This window comes from Rhinoderma darwinii, chromosome 1, assembly GCF_050947455.1.
Source record: "Rhinoderma darwinii isolate aRhiDar2 chromosome 1, aRhiDar2.hap1, whole genome shotgun sequence".
In the NCBI taxonomy this organism is placed as follows: Eukaryota; Metazoa; Chordata; class Amphibia; order Anura; family Rhinodermatidae; genus Rhinoderma; species Rhinoderma darwinii.
In genome coordinates this window covers 112,831,409-112,846,970 of record NC_134687.1, presented here as the reverse complement: position 1 = coordinate 112,846,970, position 15,562 = coordinate 112,831,409, and the positions used below count along the sequence as shown (strand labels likewise).

General features: G+C 43.6%; 1 protein-coding gene across 2 annotated transcripts in view; it reads right to left on the bottom strand.

Moving 5' to 3' along the window:
- The window catches only part of FSTL5 (follistatin like 5), a 645,404-nt gene extending 630,997 nt beyond the window's left edge, over positions 1-14,407 (bottom strand). The window contains exon 1 of one of the 2 annotated variants that reach the window (XM_075860283.1): positions 13,901-14,407. The gene's annotated coding sequence lies outside the window, so the exon portion shown is untranslated. The remainder of the gene's footprint in view (positions 1-13,900) is intronic. The other variant, XM_075860284.1, reaches the window with a different exon arrangement.
- Between the last annotated feature and the right edge of the window lie 1,155 nt (positions 14,408-15,562).

Sequence of the window (15,562 nt, the reverse complement as noted above, 5' to 3'; positions counted from 1 at the left end):
ATTCTAATGCAACATATTGACCAAAATACTGCCATGTGAAAGTGGCCATAGCTTTTAGAAAGGGGTAATACAGGTGCTTTTTTGCTATCATATTGACACAACAGCTGGACAGTCCGCGGTTTAAGTTAGAGCACCATAGAAGCCTATTGCTCACATGATTGTAGTCCGTATGGTTGAGAATTGTATGCCACATATCACACCATACTTCTCCATAAAAGCAAAGAAGGAAGAGTATATGGGAGTCATACAGCATCTGATAGAGCTTGTTACTATTTTTTATGTGGACTTTGTAATCATGCCCCCTAGGAATTCATTACCACTGTATCTGGACTTTGTCATATTCAGGATCTGGGTGATACAATGTGCATGTGCCCTTACTAACATGGTAATTTGTTATTAAACAGAAAACTTTTATTCTATTTGATATTGCTCTACATTTACTAGAACTAAAGAGATTCTGATATGTCATCTCTATTTCACTAAAAGTGGGTTACATAGTAACTGACAAGCCAGCAACTATTTTAGTTATTTACAGTCTGGATTCTATTAAGGGTTAAAAAACCACTTAGGGCGGGTTCACACATGGCGGAATTGCACTTAAATTCCGCTGCGGACACTCCGCAGCGTTAATCCGCAGCGGAGCCGTTTCTACATTGACTTTCACTTTAATTTAGCAGTGTTCGTTTACACGATGCGTACAATTCCGCTGCGGAGCATAGGCTGCGGAGCGGAATTTGGTGTCCGCAGCATGCTCTGTCTGTTGCGGAGCAGTGGCGGACTCATGGCGGAATTTCTCCATTGACTTCAATGGAGATTCAAAGTTCCGCAATGAAGTCCGCAGCTGTCATGCACATGTCATGTGTGCTGCGGATGCGTCTTGCTTTTTTTACTTGACATTTCTTCATTCTGGCTGGACCTATGTATTTCTAGGTCTACAGCCAGACTGAGGAAGTCAATGGGGCTCCCGTAATGACGGGAGCGTTGCTAGGAGACGTCAGTAAATAGTCACTGTCCAGGGTGCTGAAAGAGTTACGCGATCGGCAGTAACTGTTTCTGCACCCGGGACAGTGACTACCGATCTCAATATACATGTATCTGTAAAAAAACATATAAGTTCATACTTACCGAGAACTCCCTGTTTCTGTCTCCAGTCCGGCCTCCCAGGATGACGTTTCAGTGTAAGTGACGGCTGCAGCCAATCACAGGCCAAGCACAGGCTGCAGCGGTCACATGGACTGGCGCGTCATCCAGGGAGGTCGGGCTGGATGCCGAAGGAGGGACGCGTCATAAAGACAACGGGCGGTAAGTATGAATTTCTTTTACTTTCACTAGGGAAAGTGCTGTCCCTTCTCTCTATCCTGCACTGATAGGGAGAAGGGAAGCACTTTTCCCGCAGTCCGCAGCAGCTAGTCCGCATCAATTTTCTGCACATTTTGTGCAGATCCGCAGCCGTAATCCGCAACCCGGATTAGGTGCGGCATTGATGCGGACAGTTGCGGAGGAATTCCGCCATGTGTGGTCATGCCCTTAGGTGTACTCAAAAGCTTCATAAATGGCTGATACAGTCATGCAACTCACAACAATTGCATGAAAATCCCATGAACGTATCATGAACAGGACACTTACTGGAATTAGGTAGCGGTTGCTGTGGTATGGATAGTTTTTATTTGCTTGGTTGCAACATTTTGCTGCACTGTACTACCACAGGTTTTTAATTCTTTTTTTTGTCATTTGTGGAAATAGAAAACATTTATCAGCTCTCCAGTCAATTTTATCCAGAATAACTTATACCAACAGTGTGAGTCTGTCACGGCAGATTTATTTTCTAAAATAAAAAAAAAAAATGTAAGTAAAAGTAAAATCTTTTTGTTTGATGCCTTTAAAAACAATATAAGAATAATGAATACAATGTCTTCCGATAACTCAAGCACATAAACAATAGCAACAACTAAATCAGAACAAAAATTCTAATAATTATTTTTGTTGTCAGAAAAATAGTTCAGCACGGAATATGAAAGCAACAAAACAAAGCATATCTTTCACAAGATATTAGTGTTAGAATAATGGCCTAGACGAAATACATTCAGAAACTGAACAAGAACTATTGTCTAATACATAACACACACTGACAAATAAAAATAAAATCCAATGTTCCACTACAAATAATGTATGAAAACATCTTATTTTACTTTTTTTTTTGTCTGGTGTTAAAGAGTAGAATTTGATATTGAAACTCTGCAAAGTCAGGGGAAGTGCAAAGTAAAGTAAGGCCAAGATCACACACAGTTTTGATGCAGTTTTTGGTGTAGTTTTTGCCTGAAGAAAACGTATAAAGAAAAGACTGATATATCTCCTTTTTTTGTGTCCACTCCTGTGTTTGGCTCAAAAAACGGAACCAAAAACTGCATTTAAAACTGAATCAAAGTTTGTGTGTGACCCTGGCCTTAGTATAAAAAGTTAGTTTACAACTACGAACGTCTATACAATAGTACTGCAATGCCGATATTATGGGACAATAGATGTTTAAAGGGGTTGCCTGCTGAAGGGGAAGCTGCACCTGACATTACATTATGTATTGCATGGGCCGGCTGTGCTCGCCATATAATGACCACCAATGTAACACACTTGGCTTTCAGGCCATATGAACAGAAGTTGTCTTAATAAACAAACCATGTAGCATTCAAAATACACACAATAGAATATGCTACAGTAAAAGTTATAAGCATTTTTTTTACTTATGTACACTAAGCCAGAGCTTCTCAATCTTTTTTCTATTGGGTCTTCACCATCAAGAACATGGTGATGTGTGGGCCTCACCAGTGATTGAAGTCCATGACAAAATTCCAAATATTGCTCAAATTATATCTAATTTTTCTTCTAAACCCAGTATAACATTAAAAAAGCACAAACAAATTCAATAACGTTGCTAAATCAGGTACTACCAAGATAAGGCATTTACGGATAGAGAAGTCAGCATATAACAGAGTTCCCAAACCTTTTCAGGCTCAAGGCACCCCTAGAAAAAAGATTGTTTCCTCAGGGCACCCCTACCAACTAATGTTTACAAAAAGAAAAAAAACAAACAGCTACAAACAAGCAGTACACTCCTATGTGCCCTGGAGACAGGTCATTTGCAGCTGAGGTGTCACATGGACAGATGCTTGTGGTGGGTGAAAGAAATGTGTGGCAGATTTACCAGCAAACTTGGTCTGAAGCATAAGATTCACTTTATACTGTGCTACACCTTTACATTACACCACACCTGAAAACAAAACACTTTCAGCAGAGGAAATGACAGCCCCCCCACAGTAAAATGACCATCAGCCCCCCACAGTAAAATGACCATCAGCCCCCCCACAGTAAAATGACCATCAGCCCCCCACAGTTAAATGACCATCAGCCCCCACAGTAAAATGACCATCAGCCCCCCCACAGTAAAATGACCATCAGCCCCCCCACAGTAAAATGACCATCAGCCCCCCCACAGTAAAATGACCATCAGCCCCCCACAGTAAAATGACCATCAGCCCCCTCCACAGTAAAATGACCATCAGCCCCCCCCCCCACAGTAAAATGACCATCAGCCCCCCCCACAGTAAAATGACCATCAGCCATCCCACACGAAAATGACCATCAGCCCCCCCACAGTAAAATGACCATCATCCCCTCCACAGTAAAATGACCATCAGCCCCCCCACAGTTAAATGACCATCAGCCACCCCACAGGAAAATGACCATCAGCCCCCCCCCCCCACAGCAAAATGACAATCAGCCACCCCACAGTAAAATGACCATCAGCCCCCCCACAGTAAAAGGACCATCAGCCCCCCACAGTAAAATGACAATCAGCCCCCCACACAGTAAAATGACCATCAGCCCCCCCCCCACAGTAAAATGACAACCAGCCCCCCACAGTAAAATGACCATCAGCCCCCCCCCCCCACAGTAAAATGACCATCAGCCCTCCCCCCACAGTAAAATGACAATCAGCCCGCCACAGTAAAATGACCATCAGCCCCCCCAACAGTAAAATGACCATCAGCCCCCCCACAGTAAAATGACCATCAGCCCCCCCCCCCCACAGTAAAATGACCATCAGCCCCCCACACAGTAAAATGACCATCAGCCCCCCCCCACAGTAAAATGACAACCAGCCCCCCACAGTAAAATGACCATCAGCCCCCCCCCACAGTAAAATGACCATCAGCCCCCCCCCCCCACAGTAAAATGACAATCAGCCCGCCACAGTAAAATGACCATCAGCCCCCCCAACAGTAAAATGACCATCAGCCCCCCCACAGTAAAATGACCATCAGCCCCCCCCCCCACAGTAAAATGACCATTAGCTGCACAGTAAAATGACCATCTCAGAGGACATGGCATATAAAGGTTTCCTCACCTGCTCACCCTCTGAGCTCCACCTAGTCCACGGACATAAGTTAATTTCTTCCCCCGGCAGTAAGCGCACCATAAGGGTATGTTCACACGATGAGAGGCATTTACGTGTGAAAAGACAGACTGTTAACTGCTGCCTCGCTTCACACGTAAATGTTCCTCCTCGCATTTTGCGAGCCGTCTGAGACGCTCGTAAATCTTGAGCTGTGCTTCATTGAGTTCAATGAAGAACAGCTCAAATTACGTGGCAAAGTAGTGCCCTGCACTTCTTTGCCGAGGCAGTCCATTTACGCGTCGTCGTTTGACAGCTGTCAAACGACGACGCGTAAATTACAGGTCGTCGGCACAATACGTCGGCAAACCCATTCAAATGAATGGGCAGATGTTTGCCGACGTATTGTAGCCCTATTTTCAGGCGTAAAACGAGGCATAATACGCCTCGTTTACGCCTGAAAATAGGTTGTGTGAACCCAGTCTAACACTGCTGCAATCACATCATAGAGATGTGATTGTAATGGGTCAAAAGCGTGCCCACTGCGGGGGAAAGAATCACACAGTTACGCTGCCCAGAAACGCAGAGTTAATGGCGCCCACACTCCTCTCCGCCAGGCTGTTTGTTATGACGGGAAGCGTCGGGGGCAGTTCTTGTAGCAGACATGCATGCGTGCGTCACGTCTGCTACAAGAATAGGAAGTGGCTGCATGATGGAGGGCATTTTTTTTTCCATGTGGGGGATGTGCATTAGAAGAGTGTAGCGGCACCCATGGGGGTTCTCATTACACCACAGTATAAACGCGGCACCGTGGTTGGGAAACACTGGCATATACTGTTATCACTCCCATCAAAGCTAGCTCTCAAGCTCCACAACACCAACAGCTGGGGGGCGCCTCGCCAGTCAAGACACCTCACAGTTTGATAAACATTTTATTAAGCTAATAACAAATAGAAAAATTTGTTATATAGTGAAATTAGTATTCTGGTTAGTCAAGTTCAATTTTCTTGCCACTGTGAATTTAACACATTAAAAGCAGTGTTAAAGATCGTTATATCGGTACTTTGTGTATCAATTCTGCACAGTTTTCAAGGTTTCTGCTTGCAGTCATTGAATGGGAACCTTCATCGTTTACTTCCAGTGTCTGTCCTGGATATGTGATGATCATACTGGTGCAGTACAGTTCTCTCTCCCTTCTCTTGAGTTGTGCCTCTTTGTAAGCATCAGTCAAAATGTATAAAATAACCTTATTAATTGATGTACAATAAAGAAAATGATATTTTTGATTATTATCTTTCAGTGATGCAGATATTCCAATCCAGAGGACAGTCAAGGTACAAAACTCAACTTACAATTGCAGACTTATATCTTTATTTCATCATAACTGTACAAAAGCATGATGTAGGCAACATTTCGTCCATAAAAGGCCTTTCTCACCCAGTGATGCCCATGTGTATGAGATTTCTGCAGAATATATTTGCTGTGGATTGATATTTGCCGGTGTTGGTGGAGGTCAGATTAACTGCTCCCTGCTATATATTAAATAGGCTGGCACTACCATGGTCTTGAGCATTTTTATTTTAGTCCATTCATTTTACAGATATGAAACACAGCAGGATACTGCTAAGGTCTCTAGCTACATAGACCTTGTCTCGTTATATTTTTTTTAAACTAAAATATGTTGTGTGCCAACTTCAAAACACATAAATAAGCATACACACAAAACTATTAAGGATTCCTGCCCAGAAAGTGGAATATGGAAAAAGCAGTGTCTGTTAAATTCTTTAGGCTGGGTTCACACGACCTATTTTCAGGCGTAAACGAGGCATATTATGCCTCGTTTTACGCCTGAAAATAGGGCTACAATACATCGGCAAACATCTGCCCATTCATTTGAATGGGTTTGCCGACGTATTGTGCAGACGACCTGTCATTTACGCGTCGTCTTTTGACAGCTGTCAAACGACGACGCGTAAATGGACTGCCTCGGCAAAGAAGTGCAGGGCACTTCTTTGCCACGTAATTTGAGCTGGTCTTCATTGAACTCAATGAAGCACAGCTCAAGATTTACGAGCGTCTCAGACGGCTCGCAAAATGCGAGGAGGAGCATTTACGTGTGAAACGTGGCAGCTGTTAACAGTCTGCAAAGAATACCTCTGTGTCATTGGCTGCTATGGGTATAAAAGGAGAGAAACTCATGGTGTGGCCTCCATGTTCCCCTGACCTCAACCCTATTGAGAACCTTTGGAGCATCCTCAAGCAAAATATCTATGACGTTCTGAAGGATATGCAGCCGGAAGCAGATGGCTCCAAACACTGCATAGCGGCCGTTCTGCAGAACTGCAGCTCTGCTCCTATTCACTTGAATAGAAACAGAGCTGCTCGGCCATTATTTCGTGATCGGAGCTATCTGAATCCGGCATGGATGTCCAGTGCCCGGAGGCGGCCGAAGCAGCTGATCGGTGCGGGGTCCAGGTGTCAGACCCCCACCGATCATATACTGATGACCTATCCTGTGGATATGTCATCAGTTGTTCGGTCGTGGACAAACCATTTACGTAGTATTTATGATGTTGATGTACCTGTAAGAAAATTAAATGCAAATTTTGGTCACAGGAAACAAAGCAAGGTCATGATAGAGCATCTCTAAGATGCTTCTGGATGAGGTGATGAGAGGAGGTTCTCTCAGAAGAAGGTGAAGATTCCTTGGACCTCACACCTGAGACTGGATTACTTGGTCACTGGCAGAATTCTTGCAGCTTCCATGCTACTCTGAATTTATTAGTTTGGTACCGCGCAGACGGAATTGCCAACCCAAAAAGTTGTGCACCCTGTAACTAGGAAATGCATATCGAGAATAGCCGAGCAGAAGGAAATATAGAAGTGAGAGACCTGCACTGTTTCCTATCAAATTTGCATTGTGACAACTGTGTCTTAAATCAGCCTTATGATGAGATAATGATGTGTTATGACATTTTGCACTTTTAGGTAATATCATTTAAAAAAATAAATGTAAGTTTGCAATGCACCATTTTGCAGCCTATGCAGGAGTGGCTTTTCCTAGAAGTTTCCAGAAGGTGGGAGGAGCTTAGCTTATATATAGTGGGCTCTGACCCAGACAGACAGTCAGTCAGTCAGTCAGTTAGTTATCAGTTGAGTCATCAGAAAGTGGAGTTGCTCCTGGGTCCAGCCATCATAGGATCCAGAGACAGGCTGCCTATAATGTCAAGCTATTAGGCTTCGCCTCCCAGCATGGCCTAATAGGCTTCCATACTAGGAAGCCATTGTTAGGCTGTGGTTGCCATAGCAACCATCGGCACCCCCGCGGGTGCCGAAGGTTGCCATAAGCAACCATAGGTTGCGATCTAACCACCTAGATGCAGCAATCGCTACATCTAAGGGGTTAAACAGCTGGATCGGAGCCTAGCTCCGGTACTGGCTGTTAGAGAAGGATGTCAGCTGTGACAAACAGCTGACACCCGCCACGGTGGCAACCATCATGGTTGCCGACAGGCTAGAAGCCACTTATATGCAGCGATCTCTTTGATCGCTGCATCTAAGGAGTTAATCGGCCGGATCGGAGTTAAAATAATGTACGTCAGCGGAAAATGCGCCAAATTTATTAAGAGGTACAAACCTCTTAATATATATGGTGCATTTATGGCTGTCTGTGCGACAGAAATGCAAACCTACGCCTGCTATAAGCGGGCGTAGATTTGTGTCATAACTTACGCCAGCTTCTGAGGGGTAAGTTATTGTTCAGGCAGAGGCCCCACACCTTGTATAAGCCCCACCCTTTTGTCTCACCACTTTCGGAAACTATGGTGTCTGCCAAAATTTTAGACTTTAAAAAAAAACTGGTGTAGGTCTGTTGAAATATTTCCTCCAGTAAGGGTGCTGACCTTCTCAATATGGGTACTGCACTATGACTGCGCAGGATGTAGAGGTCTGTGTGTGGGAGAGATGAAGCTCCTCCCAGAAAAGGTCTGAAGTGAGAGAGGAGGAGAGAAGGTCTCCATGGTTACCTGGAAACAGCAGAGAAGATCAACCCGTGTTCCACTCAGTCACATAAATGTTAGTGGATGTGTAAGTAACACCAGTGAATATACAGGGAGGTTGTGACAGGACTCCTCAAAGAGACTGTAATCTGACCCCTGCTGTTACCAATCAATATGGGCGCCAGTCTGTAATTCTGTCTTCTCTCTGTCACACGGATGTGATTTAACCCCTTCCTGTAAATGGACATGACTGTACGTCGGGATTGCAAGTGCCTTCCCGCAATAGCATGTACAGTCACGTCCTGAGGATGAAGCCGGAACAGGAGCTGTGCTCGCTTCATCTTCAGCGGGTGTCAGCTGTAATATACAGCTGACATCCTGCTGCAATGGCGGCAATCGCAGTTAGCGCCGCCGGATAACCCCTTAAATGCGGAAGTCAATAGCGACCGCCGAATTTAAGTGGTTGACAGAGGGAGGGGGCATCCCACTGCAATGGCGGCAATCGCAGTTAGTGCCGATCGCCGCCGTTTAACCCCTTAAATGCGGCAGTCAATAGCGACCGCTGCATTTAAGTGGTTGACAGAGGGAGGGGGCTCCAATCAGGTGCCCAGAGGCAGCCGGAACAGCTGATCGGTGCGGGGTCCAGGTGTCGGACCCCACCATTCATATATTGATGAACTATCCTGTGGATAGCCTCTGCTAGTCTGGGAGATTGTGATGTTGTACTTTAATAGCGCCGGTGGCTCCACTCAATCAGGCCTCATGATTAAAAGGGTTGTCCAGGCACGGGACTTTTTTTTCATACTGATGACGCAATCGCGCCGGTTCCTCCGCTCAATCAGGCCTCATAAATAAAAGGGTTGTCCGGGCACGGGACGTTTTTTCATACTAATGACCTAATAGCGCCGGTGCCTCCACTCAATCAGGCTTCATGATTAAAAGGGTTGTCCGGGCACGGGATGTTTTTTAATACTGATGACCTAATAGCGCCGGTGCCTCCACTCAATCAGGCCTCGTGATTAAAAGGGTTGTCCAGGCACGGGACATTTTTTCATACTGATGACGTAATCACGCCGGTTCCTCCGCTCAATCAGCCTCATAATTAAAAGGGTTGTTCGGGCATGGGACGTTTTTTTCATACTGATGACCTAATAGCACCAGTGCCTCCACTCAATCAGGCCTCATGATTAAAAGGGTTATCCTGTCACGGGACGTTTTTTCATAAAGATGACCTAATAGCGCCGGTGCCTCCACTCAATCAGGCCTCATGATTAAAGGGGTTGTCCGGGCACGGGATGTTTTTTCATACTAATGAACTAATAGCGCCTGTGCCTCCACTCAATCAGGCTTCATGATTAAAAGGGTTGACCGGGCACGGGACATTATTTCATACTGATGACCTAATAGCGCCGGTACCTCCACTCAATCAGGCCTCATGATTAAAAGGGTTGTCCGGTCACGGGACGTTTTTTCATAAAGATGACCTAATAGCGCCGGTGCCTCCACTCAATCAGGCTTCATGATTAAGAGGGTTGTCCTGTGGATATGTCATCAGTATGAAAAAAGTCCCGTGCCCGGAAACCCTTTTAATCATGAGGCCTGATTGGGTGGAGGCACCGGCGCTATTAAAGTACAACACCCCACTCTCTCAGACTAGTGGAGGCTCAGTATCACTATTTCCACACTGGGGGCACCACTCTACACATGTAATCATCAGGATAAGGGCAACACTTATAAAGCACAAACATATTTTGCATCACTTTATCACCGTTGGAATCAGTCTCTATCCCAATTGGCTCACAACCTAATTTCCCTGTCTCAGGCACACAGACTAGAGCTAATTTCATAGGAAAGCTATGCGAACTCGAGGAGATCATACAACCTCCAAACAGATATTGTCCTTGGTCAGATATAAACCCAGGACCCCAGTGCTACAAGACAACAGTGCCAACTACTGCACCCACCACTGAGCCATTCTGCCCACCATGTGCCCACCGTGCTGTTCCTATGAATTTCATCAGATATATAGGCAAATTTATCAGCGGATCAATTGGGCAGATTTGGGGATCCAAGATTTGCTATGCAGTCATATGGACATGCAACTTATCTTCTGGTCCAACTCTAGAAAATTATAGGTAGAACAGCTCATATGCAACTTTCCATGGAGGAGTCACATTATTGGGCTCCACTCCCTGTCTATTGCACTGTCTTACATATGTGCTAAGATCAAACTAAGTGGCTATATATTTATGTTCCCTGACCTGCGCTTCATACATGAGGTGTTAAGTGCACACTTTGGCCAAAAGGTCAAGCACTGGTTTCAGATCGGGAGAGTTATCCACTGTACTTTTGCTTTGCTTTGTTTCATCTCATGGCTTTGCAATTTATTGAGTTTAATAAATGATTTGTTTTCACCCTTAGCGGCAAAGGGTCAATGTCTCTGGTGCTTGTTCTAATAGTAACAAATTCATAATGCTTCCTGTATAAGTGTAAACAGAAATGGCAAATGGCACCTAGGGCAATGTGGAGCTACTCAACTATAATGCCACATAAAGAAATACTGCTATACCTCTCACATGCCTATATGGCCTTTTTACATTATATTGTTACATGATATTGGAACATAAAATTAACATGATCCAACAGCTGAAAATGAATGGGATGTAACTATGGAACACTGTAGCAAATGTATATTTTGTTTCCTAATAGTAAAGGATAAATCAACCCTACACCTATTACTTGCACTGGACCCTTTGACACATTTCCCCTCATCCCCGGCATCTGTATAAGAAAATCCTTCCGAGTGACTGGGAGAGCATAATATCGGGCATCTGCTCTGTTTCTCACAAACTGGGGACCTGGTGAGCGAAAGAGCTTTATTGGTGGAGAGAACAATAGCACTTATATTTTTTACCTTTCTATGGAGTTATCATTTAACTACACCAGTTGAGTCTCTTACTTTACATTGTCTTTATATATACATCTTGCACATTATGATGCTGTCAGTACAGTCATAGTGATTAGCTGCAGTATGACTGTCAACGGAAGTAGAGAATAGGATTAATATCCACAGGTTTCAATGCGTCTTTTATGCTTCTTTCCCTTGACTTTTGCCCCATGCGGTGTGACCTCTCCTCTCAGCACATTTATTCAAACATCTGATCTCTTCCTCTTGCCATCTGCCTTTCTATTTGTCTCTTATGTGAGCAGTGATTGCTATTAGCGCTGGTATTAAGTGCTTGAAGCCATGAAGCTGTATAGCACTTACTGTATATAGATATGTCTCATAACCACATATACATATAGATGTTTATCTATGCTATGTGCAGTGCACTATAGAAACCTGAACATTTTCTAAGACCTTGCTCAATTTTTAACCTGTAAACCCAGTATGTGCAACCCAACAACAGTGCATCTTATCTTTTAATGAGCAATATAATGATAACAGACTGTGGTCAATGCTTCAGAGCGACATTATATTACACGTTACCTTAGATCCATATGTTAAAGGCAAAGTACAATACTGAATAAGGATATTGTTAATTAGAAAAGAATAGAATGTGGTTTATTGGGGAACATAAGGCAGGTGTATTGTGCCGGAAGGCTGTAACATAAAAGAGAACTCTCTCTAAAATATAGACTAGCTGTTATTTCTGTGTGACATTTATTTGGCTTAGCACAAAAGTGATAGTTATAGCTGCCAATCGCAGGACAACCGATTCATTCATTATTAGACTAAGTGCTTTGTCAACTGCAATGAACTATAACTATACAAAACACAACAACACCTGTATGTGTACAATGCACCATAACAAAAAAGTCTAATCTACAAGGTGCGCTATATGCCTGAGAATAATCCTGGGCGCGTTATATCTCTTGCAACAATACTAAATACATATGTTTCTTCCACCATTGTGCATGTTTTCAGGAAAGCGGCAGTAGATATATAGAACAGGACTGGGATTTTTCTTGCCAGACGTCACTTGTAATTCATTTTACAAATGAGATTGTCATGTCTGTTGCATGGTATTCTGCTAAATCAATGTGATTAGTGCAAATCTGCCACCCAAGCCACATGCTTACAGATCAGTTACACAACAGCTACTTCCAAACTCTTCACTTTAACAGGGTGGCACAGGCATCATTTCAGCAGTACTGTCTTGCTTGCTTCTGATACAGACAGCAGTAACGCCAATATGTAGATAAGCAGAGCATCTGCAAATACATTATGATGGGGCACATGTATTATTGCAGGCACACATGATTTCCATGTTAATGGTGCTGTCAATTGATGTAACAACGCCTAATTTGAGTACATTGCACATGCTGAATTATTAAGTAAAGAATATAGGTGTTGTATAAGATTATTATAGTAGTAGGTTATTGTATAGGATTAGAAAAAAGGTCTGCTTATTTTCCCCAGAAACTGCACCACTCTTGTCCATGGACTGTGCCTGATACTGTCGCTCTTCTACTTTCATTTGAATTAAGCTGAGCTGCAATACCAGACACATCCTATGGACAAGAGTGGTGCTGTTTCTGGGATTTAAAAAAATCATACCCTTTTCTCTAATCCCCTACCACCCCTTTAAGGTGGCAGGCTTCTCCATTGGTAGACCAGTAGATAACACACTGTTTGGAGCTGCTGTACATGTGCTAAATTTTAAAAACGGTGCCTTGCCCAGTCCTGAACCCTCAAGAGAGCAAAAATACAATAGTAAGAACAAAGAATGTAAATCACATACAATATACATCAAAAAGGATATACAATAGTATAGTGAGCACATAGAATAGTAAATCATGTCCTAATGTCAGCCTATATAATTCTCATTATCCATACCTTCATATATGGGTCCCTATATGTTCCTTACTGTCATCTTGACCGGTCCACACAAACAGTATTAAGGGTAATCTAAGTGAACATTTCCATTATTTAGAACACACTTCCATATATCCTTTTCTGCTCCATTCAACAAGCTTATCTTCTATACCTGCTAATACAAACCGGATTGTAGCTAGATGGAATTATAAATGTAGCAGGGCTGAGTTTGTAGCACAATACATGGTGATATGAAAATGTGTTATTTGTGGCTTTACAAAGGTCTGTAAGTAAACCTACTGCATTATCCTAAAACTTAGCTCAATATGCACAAATAATGCAACCCCAAAGAGTAAAATCACTCAGGTCTACTGTATCTGTGGTCTTCTTAAATCCTCGACAAGCATACCCTTCTACATCTATTACAGATTTATTCTGTATCACATTTTCTATTTCAGCTGAAACTTTTAACTTCCAGAAAGTTAGATGAACAGCACAGAACAAGTGTAAGGCTGGAGCCATACAATGGTGAACACAGGGCAAACACAATGCCAACCCTCACTACTACAGTTATACGATATACTACTATGCCACTTCCAGCATGGCAATCATTTATCATTGTCTATGGCAGCAGATCTCACAGTGCACAGGTAGGAGAGCGCAGAAATGAAGAGGTACAAGACAAGGAGATGTTACCTGCGCTGTGAGGAATCTCCTGATTGTTCAGAGCTTTAGAGTAATTCCAAGAAATCCAGAAACATGGACAAGAAATCCCAAGACTTCTGTAATAGGTATAAACCTCCAGCACAAGTGCAAGAAAGCGATATCCAGAACAGGGTGTGATAGAGTTAAATCCCCAGTGGTTAGAAAGCGATAGATGGGTGAGATCTCCTTCCCCAGCAGTGATCCGGGCGCAGGGGCTGCAGAAGGCGTGGGGCCAGAGTTCAGCACCAGCACATAAGTGGACAGAGCCTGCACAGCACAAGTGAAGCCATGGCTACGCCTTCAGCTACACCTCCCCGCCCCAGTGATCACGTCAGTCCATCTGCTCCCTTCACTCTTCTATATGTTGATGTGAGCTCTTCAAGTGGAAGCCCCTGCCAGCCAGCACTGGGAGACAATGTCTTACAGGGGAGGAGAGGGGAGGATGAACACTTTAACTGCTCCTGACTGTAATGACTGAGCTTCCCCACACTCTCTCAAAGCGACTATTCTCTTCTGTAAAGCAAGAAAACAATTGTTTGCTGCTACTCTACAGGGGATGCTAACACAGAGTAATACAGAATACAATTCTCTTACCCAGTGCTGCTACTCTGCAGGGGATGCCAACACAGAGTAATACAGAATACAACAATTCTCTTACCCAGTGCTGCTACTCTACAGAGGATGCCAACACAGAGTAATACAGAATACAATTCTCTTACCCAGTGCTGCTACTCTACAGAGGATGCCAACACAGAGTAATACAGAATACAATTCTCTTACCCAGTGCTGATACTCTGCAGGGGATGCCAACACAGAGTAATACAGAATACAACAGTTCTCTTACCCAGTGCTGCTGCTCTACAGAGGATGCCAACACAGAGTAATACAGAATACAACATTCTCTTACCCAGTGCTGCTACTCTACAAAGGATGCCAACACAGAGTAATACAGAATACAACAGTTATATTACCAAGTGCTGCTGCTCTACAGAGGATGCCAACACAGAGTAATACAGAATACAACATTCTCTTACCCAGTGCTGCTACTCTACAGAGGATGCCAACACAGAGTAATACAGAATACAACATTTTCTTACCCAGTGCTGCTACTCTACAGAGGATGCCAACACAGAGTAATACAGAATACAACATTCTCTTACCCAGTGCTGCTACTCTACAGAGGATGCCAACACAGAGTAATACAAACTACAACAGTTCTCTTACCCAGTACTGCTGCTCTACAGATGATGCCAACACAGAGTAATACAGAATACAACATTCTCTTACCCAGTGCTGCTGCTCTACAGAGGATGCCAACACAGAGTAATACAAACTACAACAGTTCTCTTACCCAGTGCTGCTGCTCTACAGATGATGCCAACACAGAGTAATACAGAATACAACAGTTCCTTTACCCAGTGCTGCTACTCTACAGATGATGCCAACACAGAGTAATACAGAATACAACATTCTCTTACCCAGTGCTGCTGCTCTACAGAGGATGCCAACACAGAGTAATACAAACTACAACAGTTCTCTTACCCAGTGCTGCTGCTCTACAGATGATGCCAACACAGAGTAATACAGAATACAACAGTTCCCTTACCCAGTGCTGCTACTCTACAGATGATGCCAACACAGAGTAATACAGAA